General features: G+C 47.1%; 9 non-coding genes and 5 pseudogenes across 9 annotated transcripts; all 14 read left to right on the top strand.

Annotated features, from left to right (window-relative positions):
- The first annotated feature begins 452 nt into the window (after positions 1 to 452).
- On the top strand, positions 453 to 643 carry LOC138458713 (U2 spliceosomal RNA). Its single transcript, XR_011262465.1, has one exon. It is a non-coding gene; the product is annotated as a U2 spliceosomal RNA (small nuclear RNA).
- A 2755-nt stretch (positions 644 to 3398) lies between these two features.
- On the top strand, positions 3399 to 3569 carry LOC138460985 (U2 spliceosomal RNA; annotated as a pseudogene).
- A 2767-nt stretch (positions 3570 to 6336) lies between these two features.
- LOC138461084 (U2 spliceosomal RNA) lies at positions 6337 to 6507 on the top strand (annotated as a pseudogene).
- A 623-nt stretch (positions 6508 to 7130) lies between these two features.
- Positions 7131 to 7321, top strand: LOC138458724 (U2 spliceosomal RNA). The gene has a single exon (XR_011262467.1). It is a non-coding gene; the product is annotated as a U2 spliceosomal RNA (small nuclear RNA).
- A 617-nt stretch (positions 7322 to 7938) lies between these two features.
- LOC138458735 (U2 spliceosomal RNA) lies at positions 7939 to 8129 on the top strand. The gene has a single exon (XR_011262469.1). It is a non-coding gene; the product is annotated as a U2 spliceosomal RNA (small nuclear RNA).
- A 623-nt stretch (positions 8130 to 8752) lies between these two features.
- Positions 8753 to 8943, top strand: LOC138459451 (U2 spliceosomal RNA). The gene has a single exon (XR_011262600.1). It is a non-coding gene; the product is annotated as a U2 spliceosomal RNA (small nuclear RNA).
- A 623-nt stretch (positions 8944 to 9566) lies between these two features.
- Positions 9567 to 9757, top strand: LOC138458746 (U2 spliceosomal RNA). Its single transcript, XR_011262472.1, has one exon. It is a non-coding gene; the product is annotated as a U2 spliceosomal RNA (small nuclear RNA).
- A 613-nt stretch (positions 9758 to 10370) lies between these two features.
- On the top strand, positions 10371 to 10561 carry LOC138458757 (U2 spliceosomal RNA). The gene has a single exon (XR_011262474.1). It is a non-coding gene; the product is annotated as a U2 spliceosomal RNA (small nuclear RNA).
- Positions 10562 to 11192: 631 nt separating this feature from the next.
- LOC138458768 (U2 spliceosomal RNA) lies at positions 11193 to 11383 on the top strand. The gene has a single exon (XR_011262476.1). It is a non-coding gene; the product is annotated as a U2 spliceosomal RNA (small nuclear RNA).
- Positions 11384 to 14137: 2754 nt separating this feature from the next.
- LOC138460974 (U2 spliceosomal RNA) lies at positions 14138 to 14308 on the top strand (annotated as a pseudogene).
- Positions 14309 to 14939: 631 nt separating this feature from the next.
- On the top strand, positions 14940 to 15130 carry LOC138458779 (U2 spliceosomal RNA). Its single transcript, XR_011262478.1, has one exon. It is a non-coding gene; the product is annotated as a U2 spliceosomal RNA (small nuclear RNA).
- A 2755-nt stretch (positions 15131 to 17885) lies between these two features.
- Positions 17886 to 18056, top strand: LOC138460996 (U2 spliceosomal RNA; annotated as a pseudogene).
- A 2687-nt stretch (positions 18057 to 20743) lies between these two features.
- LOC138460842 (U2 spliceosomal RNA) lies at positions 20744 to 20979 on the top strand (annotated as a pseudogene).
- A 623-nt stretch (positions 20980 to 21602) lies between these two features.
- On the top strand, positions 21603 to 21793 carry LOC138458790 (U2 spliceosomal RNA). The gene has a single exon (XR_011262480.1). It is a non-coding gene; the product is annotated as a U2 spliceosomal RNA (small nuclear RNA).
- Positions 21794 to 22890: the final 1097 nt, after the last annotated feature.

A 22890-nucleotide genomic window follows, 5' to 3' on the forward strand; every position in this document is an offset into this window, starting at 1 on the left:
GAGCTGCAAAGCAAGGCAAAGGAGCCAGCCAGCCAGCCAGCAGCACAAGGAGGAGATGGGGGACACTGTCCTTGCCCTGCCTCACCCCTGAAAGGCCCCGAACGGCCCCGAACGGCCAAGCCTTATCTGAGGGGGACGCACTTGGGGGAGCATCTCCTGGGCAGCTGAGGGTGACTTTCGGCCGCTAGGTGACGGGGCCAGTGCCAGGCCGGGCTGCAGCTTGGCTGGGTGGAGCTCTGCAGCCTGTGTCTGGCCGTCTCGCACCAGGCGCTGTGGGACCCATGGAAATCTTGGGGCGGAGCCATGCAAAATATGCTTACCATACCGCCGGGCATGCTGGTCATGCAAATGCTATTCTTGGCCGAGGAATCTGGGGCTCTGCCGCAGAGCGTTGCTCCGAGTCAGCAGGGGAGCTGCCGAGCAGCAGTCTTTCAGGCAAAGCTTTTGTGGGCATCGCTTCTCGGCCTTTTGGCTAAGATCAAGTGTAGTATCTGTTCTTATCAGTTTAATATCTGATACGTCCTCTATCTGGGGACCATATATTAAATTGATTTTTGGAACCGGGAGATGGAATGGGAGCTTGCTCTGTCCACTCCACGCATCAACTTGGTATTGCAGTACCTCCAGGACTGGTGCACTTCCCCACTTGGGGAAAACAATGCTGTGAAAAAGAAAGACTGAGCAATTCTTGAAAGAAGAGCACTTTGCAATATTTTTTTGTTTAAATGTGTTTTTTTTTTCCAGTGTTTCGGAAAAGGTGCTGTTGTGTCACGGGAGGAAAAAAAAGTCTGCCCTTTTTGCTTGCTTTTCACAGGAGCTGCAAAGCAAGGCAAAGGAGCCAGCCAGCCAGCCAGCAGCACAAGGAGGAGATGGGGGACACTGTCCTTGCCCTGCCTCACCCCTGAAAGTCCCCGAACGGCCCCGAACGGCCAAGCCTTATCTGAGGGGGACGCACTTGGGGGAGCATCTCCTGGGCAGCTGAGGGTGACTTTCGGCCGCTAGGTGACGGGGCCAGTGCCAGGCCGGGCTGCAGCTTGGCTGGGTGGAGCTCTGCAGCCTGTGTCTGGCCGTCTCGCACCAGGCGCTGTGGGACCCATGGAAATCTTGGGGCGGAGCCATGCAAAATATGCTTACCATACCGCCGGGCATGCTGGTCATGCAAATGCTATTCTTGGCCGAGGAATCTGGGGCTCTGCCGCAGAGCGTTGCTCCGAGTCAGCAGGGGAGCTGCCGAGCAGCAGTCTTTCAGGCAAAGCTTTTGTGGGCATCGCTTCTCGGCCTTTTGGCTATGATCAAGTGTCGGGATTCACCTTAGCTGGCTTGCCCAGTCCAAGGTAGACTCCTTTTACAGCTGGTCTCCCTGACCTTCGGGTCAGGGAGTGGGCTACTGATCATGCCTTGAAGGGCCGGAGAATCTTTCGGGCTGGACGTGTTTTGAGTGGAAGATTTGAAGGGGTACGTATCAGGAGTCCCCCCCAGCATGGCTGAAGCATCGCGTGTTCTACCGCCGGCGACGCAGCTGAGATATTCGATTCGGATTGCTGTCCAAAAGGATTTCCAAGAAGTAAAGGATTTCGACTATGTTGTTAATAAGGTACTTTTTGAGGCTTTACAAATAGACAGAGACAAAATTTATTGTATGCAAGAGCATAGGAACGCTTGCATGTATGATATTACTTTTGTAGACGAAGTCTCTTCCTTGAGTGCGTATGAAGTGTACAAAATGGAAAAGAAGAACAATAATATTTTGGAAGGTGTTTTGGTGGAGCTTTGTTTCGTCCGACAAACTGTTCCATTAATTGTGCATATGTACAATCCATTCGTGTCAGTAGAGAAAATTACTAATTGGTTATTGCATTATTGTGAAGAAGTGAAAGGAGGTCAAATGCAAAGGAACAAATTTGGATATTTTAACGGTGATCGGAGATTTGTTGTAGTGTTAAAAAAACATCCAGAAGGCATTGGAGGTTTATGTCACCCCCCGGGGGTGTTTAAGATTTTGGAACAGAATGGGTATCTGTATTACCCCAACCAGCCGGTGTTCTGTAGGTTTTGTCGACAGTTTGGACACACAAAACGAGATTGCCCGAAAGATAAATGTTGGAATTGTGGTAAATCGAACCATAAATTGATGGAATGTGATCAGACACTACTGTGTACTGTTTGTAATACGGAGGGACATGTTGCAGTGACATGCCCGACGACTAGGCGTACATATGCACAAGCTACTAGTGAAGGTGGTTTTTTCAGAGGGGATCGTGCAGTTGTGATGAATCCGATTAACACATTGGAAGATTTAAGGAAGGAAGAGAAGTTGGTTGAAAATGTGGATATAGTACGAGTGGAAGATGTGGAAAACATTGTAGCAGTAGATGAAGAAGAACTTGAAAAGGGAATAGATGAAGATGAAATTGTTCAAGCAGCCAGTGGAAGTGAAGTGGCAGATGAAAAGGGGGCTGAGAAGAAAAGTGGAATGAAAGTTGCTCAAGTAGTCGGTGGAAAGTATGAGGAACAGTTTTCTTGGATGTATGGAGAAATATTACCGAATAGTGAAATTAGGGAAAAATTGGAAAGATTTCCAGAGTTTTTTTATTATGGAAAAGCTTTGTCTTCTGAGCGGGAGGAATTGATTTTGAACGGTTATATAAAACATCGGATTGACAAGAAAGAAAAAGACTGTGATTTCCAACAGCATCGACATGATTTCAGATTATATCGGGATTATCAACGGAAGTGTTTTCAGTTGATGGATGCCAGGGAGTTGGAGAGTAAAATAAATGCTTTAAATCCTGTGATAGGGGTTAGTTCGGCTGGACAGGATTTAGTGGTGCTCCCGTCTTTGACACCACACGTCAAGAATCTTTTGGAAAGGGAAAGAGTGGTTGTTCAACAAGTTGATTTGCAAGTACGTACTGCCGTTCAGGGAGTGAAAACGTCGAATAAGTATGGGGTTTTACAATCTGGGTCGGATAGTGAAAAGGATGAGGAGGTGGAGAATCAGTTGTTACAGAAGGGGATTGAGCGAAAGTCAAGAAGGCGGAAATCTGATCGGAGTCGGTCAGCCATTAGAGATGGGAAAGCATCTTTTAAATAAGTTCTGAAATGGGGAAAGAAGATAAGAGAAGAAAAGAGAAAATTCTGTTGAGCAAAATTTGTATTTTTATGTGGCAGCAGAAAAATTGGAGACTTTTAATATCCTAGATTTTGGTTTTTTGAACCTCTGAAATAGAGGAGAAGAGAATAAATTATAAATGTAGTTATACGTTTTTTTTTTGATTGGCCTTTTTTGATTTGACATTTTTTGATTTGGTCTATTTTTCTTTTTTCCTGATTTTCAAAAAATTGGAGGTTTGGGACGGTTAAAGGGGTGATGAGGAGACCGAAAAAAAAAAAAAAAAAAAAAAAAAAAAAAAAAATCTGTTCTTATCAGTTTAATATCTGATACGTCCTCTATCTGGGGACCATATATTAAATTGATTTTTGGAACCGGGAGATGGAATGGGAGCTTGCTCTGTCCACTCCACGCATCAACTTGGTATTGCAGTACCTCCAGGACTGGTGCACTTCCCCACTTGGGGAAAACAATGCTGTGAAAAAGAAAGACTGAGCAATTCTTGAAAGAAGAGCACTTTGCAATATTTTTTTGTTTAAATGTGTTTTTTTTTTCCAGTGTTTCGGAAAAGGTGCTGTTGTGTCACGGGAGGAAAAAAAAGTCTGCCCTTTTTGCTTGCTTTTCACAGGAGCTGCAAAGCAAGGCAAAGGAGCCAGCCAGCCAGCCAGCAGCACAAGGAGGAGATGGGGGACACTGTCCTTGCCCTGCCTCACCCCTGAAAGGCCCCGAACGGCCCCGAACGGCCAAGCCTTATCTGAGGGGGACGCACTTGGGGGAGCATCTCCTGGGCAGCTGAGGGTGACTTTCGGCCGCTAGGTGACGGGGCCAGTGCCAGGCCGGGCTGCAGCTTGGCTGGGTGGAGCTCTGCAGCCTGTGTCTGGCCGTCTCGCACCAGGCGCTGTGGGACCCATGGAAATCTTGGGGCGGAGCCATGCAAAATATGCTTACCATACCGCCGGGCATGCTGGTCATGCAAATGCTATTCTTGGCCGAGGAATCTGGGGCTCTGCCGCAGAGCGTTGCTCCGAGTCAGCAGGGGAGCTGCCGAGCAGCAGTCTTTCAGGCAAAGCTTTTGTGGGCATCGCTTCTCGGCCTTTTGGCTATGATCAAGTGTCGGGATTCACCTTAGCTGTCTGGCTTGCCCAGTCCAAGGTAGACTCCTTTTACAGCTGGCCTCCCTGACCTTCGGGTCAGGGAGTGGGCTACTGATCATGCCTTGAAGGGCCGGAGAATCTTTCGGGCTGGACGAGTTTCGAGTGGAAGATTTGAGGGGGAACGCGTCGGAGGACTCCCCCAGCATGGCTGAAACATCCCGTGTTCTACCGCCGGCAACGCAGTTGAGATATTCAGTTCGGATTGCTGTCCAGAAGGATTTCCAAGAAGTGAAGGATTTCGACTATGTTGTTAATAAGGTACTTTTTGAGGCTTTACAAGCAGACAAAGACAAAATTTATTGTATGCAAGAGCACAGGAACGCTTGCACGTATGATATTACTTTTGTAGACGAAGTCTCTTCCTTGAGTGCGTATGAAGAGTATAAAATGGAAAAGAAGAATAATAGTATTTTGGAAGGAGTTCTGGTGGAGCTTTGTTTCGTCCGACAAACTGTTCCATTAATTGTGCATATGTACAATCCATTTGTGTCAGTAGAGAAAATTACTAATTGGTTATTGCATTATTGTGAAGAAGTGAAAGGAGGTCAAATGCAAAAGAACAAATTTGGATATTTTAACGGAGATCGGAGATTTGTTGTAGTGTTAAAAAAACATCCAGAAGGCATTGGAGGTTTATGTCACCCCCCGGGGGTGTTTAAGATTTTGGAACAGAATGGGTATTTGTATTACCCCAACCAGCCGATGTTCTGTAGGTTTTGTCGACAGTTTGGACACATGAAACGAGATTGCCCGAAAGATAAATGTTGGAATTGTGGTAAATCGGACCATAAATTGGTGGAATGTGATCAGACACTATTGTGTACTGTTTGTAATATGGAGGGTCATGTTGCAGTGACATGCCCGACGACCAGACGTACATATGCACAAGCTACTAGTGAAGGGGGTTTTTTCAGAGGGGATCGTGCACTTGTGAAGAATCTAATTAATACATTGGAAGATTTAAGGAAGGAAGAAAAGTTGGTTGAAAATGTGGATACAGTACGAGTGGAAGATGTGGAAAATGCTATAGTAGTAGATGAAGTAGAACTTGAAAAGGGAATGGATGAAGAAGAAATTGTTCAAACAGTCAGTGGAAGTGTAGTGGATGAAAAGGAGGCCGAGAAGAAAAGTGGAATAAAAGTTGCTCAAGTAGTCGGTGGAAAGTGTGAGGAACAGTTTTCTTGGATGTATGGAGAAATAGTACCGAATAGTGAAATTAGGGAAAAATTGGAAAGGTTTCCAGAGTTTTTTTATGATGGAAAAGCTTTGTCTTCTGAGCGGGAGGAATTGATTTTGAACGGTTATATAGAATATCGGATTGATAGGAAAGAAAAAGACTGTGATTTCCAACAGCATCGACGTGATTTCAGACTATATCGGGAGTATCATCGGAAGGTTTTTCAGTTGAAGGATGCCAGGGAGTTGGAGAGTAAATTAAATGCTTTACATTCTGTGAAAGGGGTTAGTTCGACTGGACAGGATTTAGTGGTGCTCCCGTCTTTGACACCACACGTCAAGAATCTTTTGGAAAGGGAAAGAGTGGTTGTTCAACAAGGTGATTTGCAAGTACGTACTGCCGTTCAGGGAGTGAAAACGTCGAATAAGTATGGGGTTTTACAATCTGGGTCGGATAGTGAAAAGGATGAGGAGGTGGAGAATCAGTTATTACAGAAGGGGATTGAGCGAAAGTCAAGAAGGCGGAAATCTGATCGGAGTCGGTCAGCCATTAGAGATGGGAAAGCATCTTTTAAATAAGTTCTGGAATGGGGAAAGAAGATAAGAGAAGAAAAGTGAAAATTCTGTTAAGCAAAATTTGTATTTTTATATGGCAGCAGAAAAATTAGAGACTTTTAACATCCTAGATTTTGGTTTTTTGAACCTCTGAAATAGAGGAGAAGAGAATAAATTAGAAATGTAGTTATACGTTTCTTTTTTTTGATTGGCCTTTTTTTGATTTGACATTTTTTGATTTGGTCTTTTTTTCTTTTTTCCTGATTTTCAAAAAATTGGAGGTTTGGGACGGTTAAAGGGGTGATGAGGAGACCGAAAAAAAAAAAGAAAAAAAAAAAAAAAAAAAAAAAAAAAAAATCTGTTCTTATCAGTTTAATATCTGATACGTCCTCTATCTGGGGACCATATATTAAATTGATTTTTGGAACCGGGAGATGGAATGGGAGCTTGCTCTGTCCACTCCACGCATCAACTTGGTATTGCAGTACCTCCAGGACTGGTGCACTTCCCCACTTGGGGAAAACAATGCTGTGAAAAAGAAAGACTGAGCAATTCTTGAAAGAAGAGCACTTTGCAATATTTTTTTGTTTAAATGTGTTTTTTTTTTCCAGTGTTTCGGAAAAGGTGCTGTTGTGTCACGGGAGGAAAAGAAAGTCTGCCCTTTTTGCTTGCTTTTCACAGGAGCTGCAAAGCAAGGCAAAGGAGCCAGCCAGCCAGCCAGCAGCACAAGGAGGAGATGGGGGACACTGTCCTTGCCCTGCCTCACCCCTGAAAGTCCCCGAACGGCCCCGAACGGCCAAGCCTTATCTGAGGGGGACGCACTTGGGGGAGCATCTCCTGGGCAGCTGAGGGTGACTTTCGGCCGCTAGGTGACGGGGCCAGTGCCAGGCCGGGCTGCAGCTTGGCTGGGTGGAGCTCTGCAGCCTGTGTCTGGCCGTCTCGCACCAGGCGCTGTGGGACCCATGGAAATCTTGGGGCGGAGCCATGCAAAATATGCTTACCATACCGCCGGGCATGCTGGTCATGCAAATGCTATTCTTGGCCGAGGAATCTGGGGCTCTGCCGCAGAGCGTTGCTCCGAGTCAGCAGGGGAGCTGCCGAGCAGCAGTCTTTCAGGCAAAGCTTTTGTGGGCATCGCTTCTCGGCCTTTTGGCTAAGATCAAGTGTAGTATCTGTTCTTATCAGTTTAATATCTGATACGTCCTCTATCTGGGGACCATATATTAAATTGATTTTTGGAACCGGGAGATGGAATGGGAGCTTGCTCTGTCCACTCCACGCATCAACTTGGTATTGCAGTACCTCCAGGACTGGTGCACTTCCCCACTTGGGGAAAACAATGCTGTGAAAAAGAAAGACTGAGCAATCCTTGAAAGAAGAGCACTTTGCAATATTTTTTTGTTTAAATGTGTTTTTTTTTTCCAGTGTTTCGGAAAAGGTGCTGTTGTGTCACGGGAGGAAAAAAAAGTCTGCCCTTTTTGCTTGCTTTTCACAGGAGCTGCAAAGCAAGGCTAAGGAGCCAGCCAGCCAGCCAGCCAGCAGCACAAGGAGGAGATGGGGGACACTGTCCTTGCCCTGCCTCACCCCTGAACGGCCCCGAACGGCCAAGCCTTATCTGAGGGGGACGCACTTGGGGGAGCATCTCCTGGGCAGCTGAGGGTGACTTTCGGCCGCTAGGTGACGGGGCCAGTGCCAGGCCGGGCTGCAGCTTGGCTGGGTGGAGCTCTGCAGCCTGTGTCTGGCCGTCTCGCACCAGGCGCTGTGGGACCCATGGAAATCTTGGGGCGGAGCCATGCAAAATATGCTTACCATACCGCCGGGCATGCTGGTCATGCAAATGCTATTCTTGGCCGAGGAATCTGGGGCTCTGCCGCAGAGCGTTGCTCCGAGTCAGCAGGGGAGCTGCCGAGCAGCAGTCTTTCAGGCAAAGCTTTTGTGGGCATCGCTTCTCGGCCTTTTGGCTAAGATCAAGTGTAGTATCTGTTCTTATCAGTTTAATATCTGATACGTCCTCTATCTGGGGACCATATATTAAATTGATTTTTGGAACCGGGAGATGGAATGGGAGCTTGCTCTGTCCACTCCACGCATCAACTTGGTATTGCAGTACCTCCAGGACTGGTGCACTTCCCCACTTGGGGAAAACAATGCTGTGAAAAAGAAAGACTGAGCAATTCTTGAAAGAAGAGCACTTTGCAATATTTTTTTGTTTAAATGTGTTTTTTTTTTCCAGTGTTTCGGAAAAGGTGCTGTTGTGTCACGGGAGGAAAAAAAAGTCTGCCCTTTTTGCTTGCTTTTCACAGGAGCTGCAAAGCAAGGCAAAGGAGCCAGCCAGCCAGCCAGCAGCACAAGGAGGAGATGGGGGACACTGTCCTTCCCCTGCCTCACCCCTGAAAGTCCCCGAACGGCCCCGAACGGCCAAGCCTTATCTGAGGGGGACGCACTTGGGGGAGCATCTCCTGGGCAGCTGAGGGTGACTTTCGGCCGCTAGGTGACGGGGCCAGTGCCAGGCCGGGCTGCAGCTTGGCTGGGTGGAGCTCTGCAGCCTGTGTCTGGCCGTCTCGCACCAGGCGCTGTGGGACCCATGGAAATCTTGGGGCGGAGCCATGCAAAATATGCTTACCATACCGCCGGGCATGCTGGTCATGCAAATGCTATTCTTGGCCGAGGAATCTGGGGCTCTGCCGCAGAGCGTTGCTCCGAGTCAGCAGGGGAGCTGCCGAGCAGCAGTCTTTCAGGCAAAGCTTTTGTGGGCATCGCTTCTCGGCCTTTTGGCTAAGATCAAGTATAGTATCTGTTCTTATCAGTTTAATATCTGATACGTCCTCTATCTGGGGACCATATATTAAATTGATTTTTGGAACCGGGAGATGGAATGGGAGCTTGCTCTGTCCACTCCACGCATCAACTTGGTATTGCAGTACCTCCAGGACTGGTGCACTTCCCCACTTGGGGAAAACAATGCTGTGAAAAAGAAAGACTGAGCAATTCTTGAAAGAAGAGCACTTTGCAATATTTTTTTGTTTAAATGTGTTTTTTTTTTCCAGTGTTTCGGAAAAGGTGCTGTTGTGTCACGGGAGGAAAAAAAAGTCTGCCTTTTTTGCTTGCTTTTCACAGGAGCTGCAAAGCAAGGCAAAGGAGCCAGCCAGCCAGCCAGCAGCACAAGGAGGAGATGGGGGACACTGTCCTTGCCCTGCCTCACCCCTGAAAGTCCCCGAACGGCCCCGAACGGCCAAGCCTTATCTGAGGGGGACGCACTTGGGGGAGCATCTCCTGGGCAGCTGAGGGTGACTTTCGGCCGCTAGGTGACGGGGCCAGTGCCAGGCCGGGCTGCAGCTTGGCTGGGTGGAGCTCTGCAGCCTGTGTCTGGCCGTCTCGCACCAGGCGCTGTGGGACCCATGGAAATCTTGGGGCGGAGCCATGCAAAATATGCTTACCATACCGCCGGGCATGCTGGTCATGCAAATGCTATTCTTGGCCGAGGAATCTGGGGCTCTGCCGCAGAGCGTTGCTCCGAGTCAGCAGGGGAGCTGCCGAGCAGCAGTCTTTCAGGCAAAGCTTTTGTGGGCATCGCTTCTCGGCCTTTTGGCTAAGATCAAGTGTAGTATCTGTTCTTATCAGTTTAATATCTGATACGTCCTCTATCTGGGGACCATATATTAAATTGATTTTTGGAACCGGGAGATGGAATGGGAGCTTGCTCTGTCCACTCCACGCATCAACTTGGTATTGCAGTACCTCCAGGACTGGTGCACTTCCCCACTTGGGGAAAACAATGCTGTGAAAAAGAAAGACTGAGCAATCCTTGAAAGAAGAGCACTTTGCAATATTTTTTTGTTTAAATGTGTTTTTTTTTTCCAGTGTTTCGGAAAAGGTGCTGTTGTGTCACGGGAGGAAAAAAAAGTCTGCCCTTTTTGCTTGCTTTTCACAGGAGCTGCAAAGCAAGGCAAAGGAGCCAGCCAGCCAGCCAGCAGCACAAGGAGGAGATGGGGGACACTGTCCTTGCCCTGCCTCACCCCTGAACGGCCCCGAACGGCCAAGCCTTATCTGAGGGGGACGCACTTGGGGGAGCATCTCCTGGGCAGCTGAGGGTGACTTTCGGCCGCTAGGTGACGGGGCCAGTGCCAGGCCGGGCTGCAGCTTGGCTGGGTGGAGCTCTGCAGCCTGTGTCTGGCCGTCTCGCACCAGGCGCTGTGGGACCCATGGAAATCTTGGGGCGGAGCCATGCAAAATATGCTTACCATACCGCCGGGCATGCTGGTCATGCAAATGCTATTCTTGGCCGAGGAATCTGGGGCTCTGCCGCAGAGCGTTGCTCCGAGTCAGCAGGGGAGCTGCCGAGCAGCAGTCTTTCAGGCAAAGCTTTTGTGGGCATCGCTTCTCGGCCTTTTGGCTAAGATCAAGTGTAGTATCTGTTCTTATCAGTTTAATATCTGATACGTCCTCTATCTGGGGACCATATATTAAATTGATTTTTGGAACCGGGAGATGGAATGGGAGCTTGCTCTGTCCACTCCACGCATCAACTTGGTATTGCAGTACCTCCAGGACTGGTGCACTTCCCCACTTGGGGAAAACAATGCTGTGAAAAAGAAAGACTGAGCAATTCTTGAAAGAAGAGCACTTTGCAATATTTTTTTGTTTAAATGTGTTTTTTTTTTCCAGTGTTTCGGAAAAGGTGCTGTTGTGTCACGGGAGGAAAAAAAAGTCTGCCCTTTTTGCTTGCTTTTCACAGGAGCTGCAAAGCAAGGCAAAGGAGCCAGCCAGCCAGCCAGCCAGCCAGCAGCACAAGGAGGAGATGGGGGACACTGTCCTTGCCCTGCCTCACCCCTGAAAGGCCCCGAACGGCCCCGAACGGCCAAGCCTTATCTGAGGGGGACGCACTTGGGGGAGCATCTCCTGGGCAGCTGAGGGTGACTTTCGGCCGCTAGGTGACGGGGCCAGTGCCAGGCCGGGCTGCAGCTTGGCTGGGTGGAGCTCTGCAGCCTGTGTCTGGCCGTCTCGCACCAGGCGCTGTGGGACCCATGGAAATCTTGGGGCGGAGCCATGCAAAATATGCTTACCATACCGCCGGGCATGCTGGTCATGCAAATGCTATTCTTGGCCGAGGAATCTGGGGCTCTGCCGCAGAGCGTTGCTCCGAGTCAGCAGGGGAGCTGCCGAGCAGCAGTCTTTCAGGCAAAGCTTTTGTGGGCATCGCTTCTCGGCCTTTTGGCTAAGATCAAGTGTAGTATCTGTTCTTATCAGTTTAATATCTGATACGTCCTCTATCTGGGGACCATATATTAAATTGATTTTTGGAACCGGGAGATGGAATGGGAGCTTGCTCTGTCCACTCCACGCATCAACTTGGTATTGCAGTACCTCCAGGACTGGTGCACTTCCCCACTTGGGGAAAACAATGCTGTGAAAAAGAAAGACTGAGCAATTCTTGAAAGAAGAGCACTTTGCAATATTTTTTTGTTTAAATGTGTTTTTTTTTTCCAGTGTTTCGGAAAAGGTGCTGTTGTGTCACGGGAGGAAAAAAAAGTCTGCCCTTTTTGCTTGCTTTTCACAGGAGCTGCAAAGCAAGGCAAAGGAGCCAGCCAGCCAGCCAGCAGCACAAGGAGGAGATGGGGGACACTGTCCTTGCCCTGCCTCACCCCTGAAAGTCCCCGAACGGCCCCGAACGGCCAAGCCTTATCTGAGGGGGACGCACTTGGGGGAGCATCTCCTGGGCAGCTGAGGGTGACTTTCGGCCGCTAGGTGACGGGGCCAGTGCCAGGCCGGGCTGCAGCTTGGCTGGGTGGAGCTCTGCAGCCTGTGTCTGGCCGTCTCGCACCAGGCGCTGTGGGACCCATGGAAATCTTGGGGCGGAGCCATGCAAAATATGCTTACCATACCGCCGGGCATGCTGGTCATGCAAATGCTATTCTTGGCCGAGGAATCTGGGGCTCTGCCGCAGAGCGTTGCTCCGAGTCAGCAGGGGAGCTGCCGAGCAGCAGTCTTTCAGGCAAAGCTTTTGTGGGCATCGCTTCTCGGCCTTTTGGCTATGATCAAGTGTCGGGATTCACCTTAGCTGGCTTGCCCAGTCCAAGGTAGACTCCTTTTACAGCTGGTCTCCCTGACCTTCGGGTCAGGGAGTGGGCTACTGATCATGCCTTGAAGGGCCGGAGAATCTTTCGGGCTGGACGTGTTTTGAGTGGAAGATTTGAAGGGGTACGTATCAGGAGTCCCCCCCAGCATGGCTGAAGCATCGCGTGTTCTACCGCCGGCGACGCAGCTGAGATATTCGATTCGGATTGCTGTCCAAAAGGATTTCCAAGAAGTAAAGGATTTCGACTATGTTGTTAATAAGGTACTTTTTGAGGCTTTACAAATAGACAGAGACAAAATTTATTGTATGCAAGAGCATAGGAACGCTTGCATGTATGATATTACTTTTGTAGACGAAGTCTCTTCCTTGAGTGCGTATGAAGTGTACAAAATGGAAAAGAAGAACAATAATATTTTGGAAGGTGTTTTGGTGGAGCTTTGTTTCGTCCGACAAACTGTTCCATTAATTGTGCATATGTACAATCCATTCGTGTCAGTAGAGAAAATTACTAATTGGTTATTGCATTATTGTGAAGAAGTGAAAGGAGGTCAAATGCAAAGGAACAAATTTGGATATTTTAACGGTGATCGGAGATTTGTTGTAGTGTTAAAAAAACATCCAGAAGGCATTGGAGGTTTATGTCACCCCCCGGGGGTGTTTAAGATTTTGGAACAGAATGGGTATCTGTATTACCCCAACCAGCCGGTGTTCTGTAGGTTTTGTCGACAGTTTGGACACACAAAACGAGATTGCCCGAAAGATAAATGTTGGAATTGTGGTAAATCGAACCATAAATTGATGGAATGTGATCAGACACTACTGTGTACTGTTTGTAATACGGAGGGACATGTTGCAGTGACATGCCCGACGACTAGGCGTACATATGCACAAGCTACTAGTGAAGGTGGTTTTTTCAGAGGGGATCGTGCAGTTGTGATGAATCCGATTAACACATTGGAAGATTTAAGGAAGGAAGAGAAGTTGGTTGAAAATGTGGATATAGTACGAGTGGAAGATGTGGAAAACATTGTAGCAGTAGATGAAGAAGAACTTGAAAAGGGAATAGATGAAGATGAAATTGTTCAAGCAGCCAGTGGAAGTGAAGTGGCAGATGAAAAGGGGGCTGAGAAGAAAAGTGGAATGAAAGTTGCTCAAGTAGTCGGTGGAAAGTATGAGGAACAGTTTTCTTGGATGTATGGAGAAATATTACCGAATAGTGAAATTAGGGAAAAATTGGAAAGATTTCCAGAGTTTTTTTATTATGGAAAAGCTTTGTCTTCTGAGCGGGAGGAATTGATTTTGAACGGTTATATAAAACATCGGATTGACAAGAAAGAAAAAGACTGTGATTTCCAACAGCATCGACATGATTTCAGATTATATCGGGATTATCAACGGAAGCGTTTTCAGTTGATGGATGCCAGGGAGTTGGAGAGTAAAATAAATGCTTTAAATCCTGTGATAGGGGTTAGTTCGGCTGGACAGGATTTAGTGGTGCTCCCGTCTTTGACACCACACGTCAAGAATCTTTTGGAAAGGGAAAGAGTGGTTGTTCAACAAGTTGATTTGCAAGTACGTACTGCCGTTCAGGGAGTGAAAACGTCGAATAAGTATGGGGTTTTACAATCTGGGTCGGATAGTGAAAAGGATGAGGAGGTGGAGAATCAGTTGTTACAGAAGGGGATTGAGCGAAAGTCAAGAAGGCGGAAATCTGATCGGAGTCGGTCAGCCATTAGAGATGGGAAAGCATCTTTTAAATAAGTTCTGAAATGGGGAAAGAAGATAAGAGAAGAAAAGAGAAAATTCTGTTGAGCAAAATTTGTATTTTTATGTGGCAGCAGAAAAATTGGAGACTTTTAATATCCTAGATTTTGGTTTTTTGAACCTCTGAAATAGAGGAGAAGAGAATAAATTATAAATGTAGTTATACGTTTTTTTTTTGATTGGCCTTTTTTGATTTGACATTTTTTGATTTGGTCTATTTTTCTTTTTTCCTGATTTTCAAAAAATTGGAGGTTTGGGACGGTTAAAGGGGTGATGAGGAGACCGAAAAAAAAAAAAAAAAAAAAAAAAAAAAAAAAATCTGTTCTTATCAGTTTAATATCTGATACGTCCTCTATCTGGGGACCATATATTAAATTGATTTTTGGAACCGGGAGATGGAATGGGAGCTTGCTCTGTCCACTCCACGCATCAACTTGGTATTGCAGTACCTCCAGGACTGGTGCACTTCCCCACTTGGGGAAAACAATGCTGTGAAAAAGAAAGACTGAGCAATTCTTGAAAGAAGAGCACTTTGCAATATTTTTTTGTTTAAATGTGTTTTTTTTTTCCAGTGTTTCGGAAAAGGTGCTGTTGTGTCACGGGAGGAAAAAAAAGTCTGCCCTTTTTGCTTGCTTTTCACAGGAGCTGCAAAGCAAGGCAAAGGAGCCAGCCAGCCAGCCAGCCAGCCAGCAGCACAAGGAGGAGATGGGGGACACTGTCCTTGCCCTGCCTCACCCCTGAAAGGCCCCGAACGGCCCCGAACGGCCAAGCCTTATCTGAGGGGGACGCACTTGGGGGAGCATCTCCTGGGCAGCTGAGGGTGACTTTCGGCCGCTAGGTGACGGGGCCAGTGCCAGGCCGGGCTGCAGCTTGGCTGGGTGGAGCTCTGCAGCCTGTGTCTGGCCGTCTCGCACCAGGCGCTGTGGGACCCATGGAAATCTTGGGGCGGAGCCATGCAAAATATGCTTACCATACCGCCGGGCATGCTGGTCATGCAAATGCTATTCTTGGCCGAGGAATCTGGGGCTCTGCCGCAGAGCGTTGCTCCGAGTCAGCAGGGGAGCTGCCGAGCAGCAGTCTTTCAGGCAAAGCTTTTGTGGGCATCGCTTCTCGGCCTTTTGGCTAAGATCAAGTGTAGTATCTGTTCTTATCAGTTTAATATCTGATACGTCCTCTATCTGGGGACCATATATTAAATTGATTTTTGGAACCGGGAGATGGAATGGGAGCTTGCTCTGTCCACTCCACGCATCAACTTGGTATTGCAGTACCTCCAGGACTGGTGCACTTCCCCACTTGGGGAAAACAATGCTGTGAAAAAGAAAGACTGAGCAATTCTTGAAAGAAGAGCACTTTGCAATATTTTTTTGTTTAAATGTGTTTTTTTTTTCCAGTGTTTCGGAAAAGGTGCTGTTGTGTCACGGGAGGAAAAAAAAGTCTGCCCTTTTTGCTTGCTTTTCACAGGAGCTGCAAAGCAAGGCAAAGGAGCCAGCCAGCCAGCCAGCAGCACAAGGAGGAGATGGGGGACACTGTCCTTGCCCTGCCTCACCCCTGAAAGTCCCCGAACGGCCCCGAACGGCCAAGCCTTATCTGAGGGGGACGCACTTGGGGGAGCATCTCCTGGGCAGCTGAGGGTGACTTTCGGCCGCTAGGTGACGGGGCCAGTGCCAGGCCGGGCTGCAGCTTGGCTGGGTGGAGCTCTGCAGCCTGTGTCTGGCCGTCTCGCACCAGGCGCTGTGGGACCCATGGAAATCTTGGGGCGGAGCCATGCAAAATATGCTTACCATACCGCCGGGCATGCTGGTCATGCAAATGCTATTCTTGGCCGAGGAATCTGGGGCTCTGCCGCAGAGCGTTGCTCCGAGTCAGCAGGGGAGCTGCCGAGCAGCAGTCTTTCAGGCAAAGCTTTTGTGGGCATCGCTTCTCGGCCTTTTGGCTATGATCAAGTGTCGGGATTCACCTTAGCTGGCTTGCCCAGTCCAAGGTAGACTCCTTTTACAGCTGGTCTCCCTGACCTTCGGGTCAGGGAGTGGGCTACTGATCATGCCTTGAAGGGCCGGAGAATCTTTCGGGCTGGACGTGTTTTGAGTGGAAGATTTGAAGGGGTACGTATCAGGAGTCCCCCCCAGCATGGCTGAAGCATCGCGTGTTCTACCGCCGGCGACGCAGCTGAGATATTCGATTCGGATTGCTGTCCAAAAGGATTTCCAAGAAGTAAAGGATTTCGACTATGTTGTTAATAAGGTACTTTTTGAGGCTTTACAAATAGACAGAGACAAAATTTATTGTATGCAAGAGCATAGGAACGCTTGCATGTATGATATTACTTTTGTAGACGAAGTCTCTTCCTTGAGTGCGTATGAAGTGTACAAAATGGAAAAGAAGAACAATAATATTTTGGAAGGTGTTTTGGTGGAGCTTTGTTTCGTCCGACAAACTGTTCCATTAATTGTGCATATGTACAATCCATTCGTGTCAGTAGAGAAAATTACTAATTGGTTATTGCATTATTGTGAAGAAGTGAAAGGAGGTCAAATGCAAAGGAACAAATTTGGATATTTTAACGGTGATCGGAGATTTGTTGTAGTGTTAAAAAAACATCCAGAAGGCATTGGAGGTTTATGTCACCCCCCGGGGGTGTTTAAGATTTTGGAACAGAATGGGTATCTGTATTACCCCAACCAGCCGGTGTTCTGTAGGTTTTGTCGACAGTTTGGACACACAAAACGAGATTGCCCGAAAGATAAATGTTGGAATTGTGGTAAATCGAACCATAAATTGATGGAATGTGATCAGACACTACTGTGTACTGTTTGTAATACGGAGGGACATGTTGCAGTGACATGCCCGACGACTAGGCGTACATATGCACAAGCTACTAGTGAAGGTGGTTTTTTCAGAGGGGATCGTGCAGTTGTGATGAATCCGATTAACACATTGGAAGATTTAAGGAAGGAAGAGAAGTTGGTTGAAAATGTGGATATAGTACGAGTGGAAGATGTGGAAAACATTGTAGCAGTAGATGAAGAAGAACTTGAAAAGGGAATAGATGAAGATGAAATTGTTCAAGCAGCCAGTGGAAGTGAAGTGGCAGATGAAAAGGGGGCTGAGAAGAAAAGTGGAATGAAAGTTGCTCAAGTAGTCGGTGGAAAGTATGAGGAACAGTTTTCTTGGATGTATGGAGAAATATTACCGAATAGTGAAATTAGGGAAAAATTGGAAAGATTTCCAGAGTTTTTTTATTATGGAAAAGCTTTGTCTTCTGAGCGGGAGGAATTGATTTTGAACGGTTATATAAAACATCGGATTGACAAGAAAGAAAAAGACTGTGATTTCCAACAGCATCGACATGATTTCAGATTATATCGGGATTATCAACGGAAGCGTTTTCAGTTGATGGATGCCAGGGAGTTGGAGAGTAAAATAAATGCTTTAAATCCTGTGATAGGGGTTAGTTCGGCTGGACAGGATTTAGTGGTGCTCCCGTCTTTGACACCACACGTCAAGAATCTTTTGGAAAGGGAAAGAGTGGTTGTTCAACAAGTTGATTTGCAAGTACGTACTGCCGTTCAGGGAGTGAAAACGTCGAATAAGTATGGGGTTTTACAATCTGGGTCGGATAGTGAAAAGGATGAGGAGGTGGAGAATCAGTTGTTACAGAAGGGGATTGAGCGAAAGTCAAGAAGGCGGAAATCTGATCGGAGTCGGTCAGCCATTAGAGATGGGAAAGCATCTTTTAAATAAGTTCTGAAATGGGGAAAGAAGATAAGAGAAGAAAAGAGAAAATTCTGTTGAGCAAAATTTGTATTTTTATGTGGCAGCAGAAAAATTGGAGACTTTTAATATCCTAGATTTTGGTTTTTTGAACCTCTGAAATAGAGGAGAAGAGAATAAATTATAAATGTAGTTATACGTTTTTTTTTTGATTGGCCTTTTTTGATTTGACATTTTTTGATTTGGTCTATTTTTCTTTTTTCCTGATTTTCAAAAAATTGGAGGTTTGGGACGGTTAAAGGGGTGATGAGGAGACCGAAAAAAAAAAAAAAAAAAAAAAAAAAAAAAAAAATCTGTTCTTATCAGTTTAATATCTGATACGTCCTCTATCTGGGGACCATATATTAAATTGATTTTTGGAACCGGGAGATGGAATGGGAGCTTGCTCTGTCCACTCCACGCATCAACTTGGTATTGCAGTACCTCCAGGACTGGTGCACTTCCCCACTTGGGGAAAACAATGCTGTGAAAAAGAAAGACTGAGCAATTCTTGAAAGAAGAGCACTTTGCAATATTTTTTTGTTTAAATGTGTTTTTTTTTTCCAGTGTTTCGGAAAAGGTGCTGTTGTGTCACGGGAGGAAAAAAAAGTCTGCCCTTTTTGCTTGCTTTTCACAGGAGCTGCAAAGCAAGGCAAAGGAGCCAGCCAGCCAGCCAGCAGCACAAGGAGGAGATGGGGGACACTGTCCTTGCCCTGCCTCACCCCTGAAAGGCCCCGAACGGCCCCGAACGGCCAAGCCTTATCTGAGGGGGACGCACTTGGGGGAGCATCTCCTGGGCAGCTGAGGGTGACTTTCGGCCGCTAGGTGACGGGGCCAGTGCCAGGCCGGGCTGCAGCTTGGCTGGGTGGAGCTCTGCAGCCTGTGTCTGGCCGTCTCGCACCAGGCGCTGTGGGACCCATGGAAATCTTGGGGCGGAGCCATGCAAAATATGCTTACCATACCGCCGGGCATGCTGGTCATGCAAATGCTATTCTTGGCCGAGGAATCTGGGGCTCTGCCGCAGAGCGTTGCTCCGAGTCAGCAGGGGAGCTGCCGAGCAGCAGTCTTTCAGGCAAAGCTTTTGTGGGCATCGCTTCTCGGCCTTTTGGCTATGATCAAGTGTCGGGATTCACCTTAGCTGTCTGGCTTGCCCAGTCCAAGGTAGACTCCTTTTACAGCTGGCCTCCCTGACCTTCGGGTCAGGGAGTGGGCTACTGATCATGCCTTGAAGGGCCGGAGAATCTTTCGGGCTGGACGAGTTTCGAGTGGAAGATTTGAGGGGGAACGCGTCGGAGGACTCCCCCAGCATGGCTGAAACATCCCGTGTTCTACCGCCGGCAACGCAGTTGAGATATTCAGTTCGGATTGCTGTCCAGAAGGATTTCCAAGAAGTGAAGGATTTCGACTATGTTGTTAATAAGGTACTTTTTGAGGCTTTACAAGCAGACAAAGACAAAATTTATTGTATGCAAGAGCACAGGAACGCTTGCACGTATGATATTACTTTTGTAGACGAAGTCTCTTCCTTGAGTGCGTATGAAGAGTATAAAATGGAAAAGAAGAATAATAGTATTTTGGAAGGAGTTCTGGTGGAGCTTTGTTTCGTCCGACAAACTGTTCCATTAATTGTGCATATGTACAATCCATTTGTGTCAGTAGAGAAAATTACTAATTGGTTATTGCATTATTGTGAAGAAGTGAAAGGAGGTCAAATGCAAAAGAACAAATTTGGATATTTTAACGGAGATCGGAGATTTGTTGTAGTGTTAAAAAAACATCCAGAAGGCATTGGAGGTTTATGTCACCCCCCGGGGGTGTTTAAGATTTTGGAACAGAATGGGTATTTGTATTACCCCAACCAGCCGATGTTCTGTAGGTTTTGTCGACAGTTTGGACACATGAAACGAGATTGCCCGAAAGATAAATGTTGGAATTGTGGTAAATCGGACCATAAATTGGTGGAATGTGATCAGACACTATTGTGTACTGTTTGTAATATGGAGGGTCATGTTGCAGTGACATGCCCGACGACCAGACGTACATATGCACAAGCTACTAGTGAAGGGGGTTTTTTCAGAGGGGATCGTGCACTTGTGAAGAATCTAATTAATACATTGGAAGATTTAAGGAAGGAAGAAAAGTTGGTTGAAAATGTGGATACAGTACGAGTGGAAGATGTGGAAAACGCTATAGTAGTAGATGAAGTAGAACTTGAAAAGGGAATGGATGAAGAAGAAATTGTTCAAACAGTCAGTGGAAGTGTAGTGGATGAAAAGGAGGCCGAGAAGAAAAGTGGAATAAAAGTTGCTCAAGTAGTCGGTGGAAAGTGTGAGGAACAGTTTTCTTGGATGTATGGAGAAATAGTACCGAATAGTGAAATTAGGGAAAAATTGGAAAGGTTTCCAGAGTTTTTTTATGATGGAAAAGCTTTGTCTTCTGAGCGGGAGGAATTGATTTTGAACGGTTATATAGAATATCGGATTGATAGGAAAGAAAAAGACTGTGATTTCCAACAGCATCGACGTGATTTCAGACTATATCGGGAGTATCATCGGAAGGTTTTTCAGTTGAAGGATGCCAGGGAGTTGGAGAGTAAATTAAATGCTTTACATTCTGTGAAAGGGGTTAGTTCGACTGGACAGGATTTAGTGGTGCTCCCGTCTTTGACACCACACGTCAAGAATCTTTTGGAAAGGGAAAGAGTGGTTGTTCAACAAGGTGATTTGCAAGTACGTACTGCCGTTCAGGGAGAGAAAACGTCGAATAAGTATGGGGTTTTACAATCTGGGTCGGATAGTGAAAAGGATGAGGAGGTGGAGAATCAGTTATTACAGAAGGGGATTGAGCGAAAGTCAAGAAGGCGGAAATCTGATCGGAGTCGGTCAGCCATTAGAGATGGGAAAGCATCTTTTAAATAAGTTCTGGAATGGGGAAAGAAGATAAGAGAAGAAAAGTGAAAATTCTGTTAAGCAAAATTTGTATTTTTATATGGCAGCAGAAAAATTAGAGACTTTTAACATCCTAGATTTTGGTTTTTTGAACCTCTGAAATAGAGGAGAAGAGAATAAATTAGAAATGTAGTTATACGTTTCTTTTTTTTGATTGGCCTTTTTTTGATTTGACATTTTTTGATTTGGTCTTTTTTTCTTTTTTCCTGATTTTCAAAAAATTGGAGGTTTGGGACGGTTAAAGGGGTGATGAGGAGACCGAAAAAAAAAAAGAAAAAAAAAAAAAAATCTGTTCTTATCAGTTTAATATCTGATACGTCCTCTATCTGGGGACCATATATTAAATTGATTTTTGGAACCGGGAGATGGAATGGGAGCTTGCTCTGTCCACTCCACGCATCAACTTGGTATTGCAGTACCTCCAGGACTGGTGCACTTCCCCACTTGGGGAAAACAATGCTGTGAAAAAGAAAGACTGAGCAATTCTTGAAAGAAGAGCACTTTGCAATATTTTTTTGTTTAAATGTGTTTTTTTTTTCCAGTGTTTCGGAAAAGGTGCTGTTGTGTCACGGGAGGAAAAAAAAGTCTGCCCTTTTTGCTTGCTTTTCACAGGAGCTGCAAAGCAAGGCAAAGGAGCCAGCCAGCCAGCCAGCAGCACAAGGGGGAGATGGGGGACACTGTCCTTGCCCTGCCTCACCCCTGAAAGTCCCCGAACGGCCCCGAACGGCCAAGCCTTATCTGAGGGGGACGCACTTGGGGGAGCATCTCCTGGGCAGCTGAGGGTGACTTTCGGCCGCTAGGTGACGGGGCCAGTGCCAGGCCGGGCTGCAGCTTGGCTGGGTGGAGCTCTGCAGCCTGTGTCTGGCCGTCTCGCACCAGGCGCTGTGGGACCCATGGAAATCTTGGGGCGGAGCCATGCAAAATATGCTTACCATACCGCCGGGCATGCTGGTCATGCAAATGCTATTCTTGGCCGAGGAATCTGGGGCTCTGCCGCAGAGCGTTGCTCCGAGTCAGCAGGGGAGCTGCCGAGCAGCAGTCTTTCAGGCAAAGCTTTTGTGGGCATCGCTTCTCGGCCTTTTGGCTAAGATCAAGTGTAGTATCTGTTCTTATCAGTTTAATATCTGATACGTCCTCTATCTGGGGACCATATATTAAATTGATTTTTGGAACCGGGAGATGGAATGGGAGCTTGCTCTGTCCACTCCACGCATCAACTTGGTATTGCAGTACCTCCAGGACTGGTGCACTTCCCCACTTGGGGAAAACAATGCTGTGAAAAAGAAAGACTGAGCAATCCTTGAAAGAAGAGCACTTTGCAATATTTTTTTGTTTAAATGTGTTTTTTTTTTCCAGTGTTTCGGAAAAGGTGCTGTTGTGTCACGGGAGGAAAAAAAAGTCTGCCCTTTTTGCTTGCTTTTCACAGGAGCTGCAAAGCAAGGCAAAGGAGCCAGCCAGCCAGCCAGCCAGCAGCACAAGGAGGAGATGGGGGACACTGTCCTTGCCCTGCCTCACCCCTGAACGGCCCCGAACGGCCAAGCCTTATCTGAGGGGGACGCACTTGGGGGAGCATCTCCTGGGCAGCTGAGGGTGACTTTCGGCCGCTAGGTGACGGGGCCAGTGCCAGGCCGGGCTGCAGCTTGGCTGGGTGGAGCTCTGCAGCCTGTGTCTGGCCGTCTCGCACCAGGCGCTGTGGGACCCATGGAAATCTTGGGGCGGAGCCATGCAAAATATGCTTACCATACCGCCGGGCATGCTGGTCATGCAAATGCTATTCTTGGCCGAGGAATCTGGGGCTCTGCCGCAGAGCGTTGCTCCGAGTCAGCAGGGGAGCTGCCGAGCAGCAGTCTTTCAGGCAAAGCTTTTGTGGGCATCGCTTCTCGGCCTTTTGGCTATGATCAAGTGTCGGGATTCACCTTAGCTGTCTGGCTTGCCCAGTCCAAGGTAGACTCCTTTTACAGCTGGCCTCCCTGACCTTCGGGTCAGGGAGTGGGCTACTGATCATGCCTTGAAGGACCGGAGAATCTTTCGGGCTGGACGAGTTTCGAGTGGAAGTTTCGAAGGGGTACGCATCAGAGGACTCCCCCAGCATGGCTGAAGCATCGCGTGTTCTACCGCCGGCGACGCAGCTGAGATATTCAGTTCGGATTGCTGTCCAGAAGGATTTCCAAGAAGTAAAGGATTTCGACTATGTTGTTAATAAGGTACTTTTTGAAGCTTTACAAGCAGATAAAGACAAAATTTATTGTATGCAAGAGCACAGGAACGCTTGCACGTATGATATTACTTTTGTAGACGAAGTCTCTTCCTTGAGTGCATATGAAGTGTACAAATTGGAAAAGGAGAATAGTA

The sequence above is a fragment of the Ambystoma mexicanum genome, chromosome 1p (genome assembly GCF_040938575.1).
Source record: "Ambystoma mexicanum isolate Mex_15411 chromosome 1p, UKY_AmexF1_1, whole genome shotgun sequence".
Taxonomy (NCBI): Eukaryota; Metazoa; Chordata; class Amphibia; order Caudata; family Ambystomatidae; genus Ambystoma; species Ambystoma mexicanum.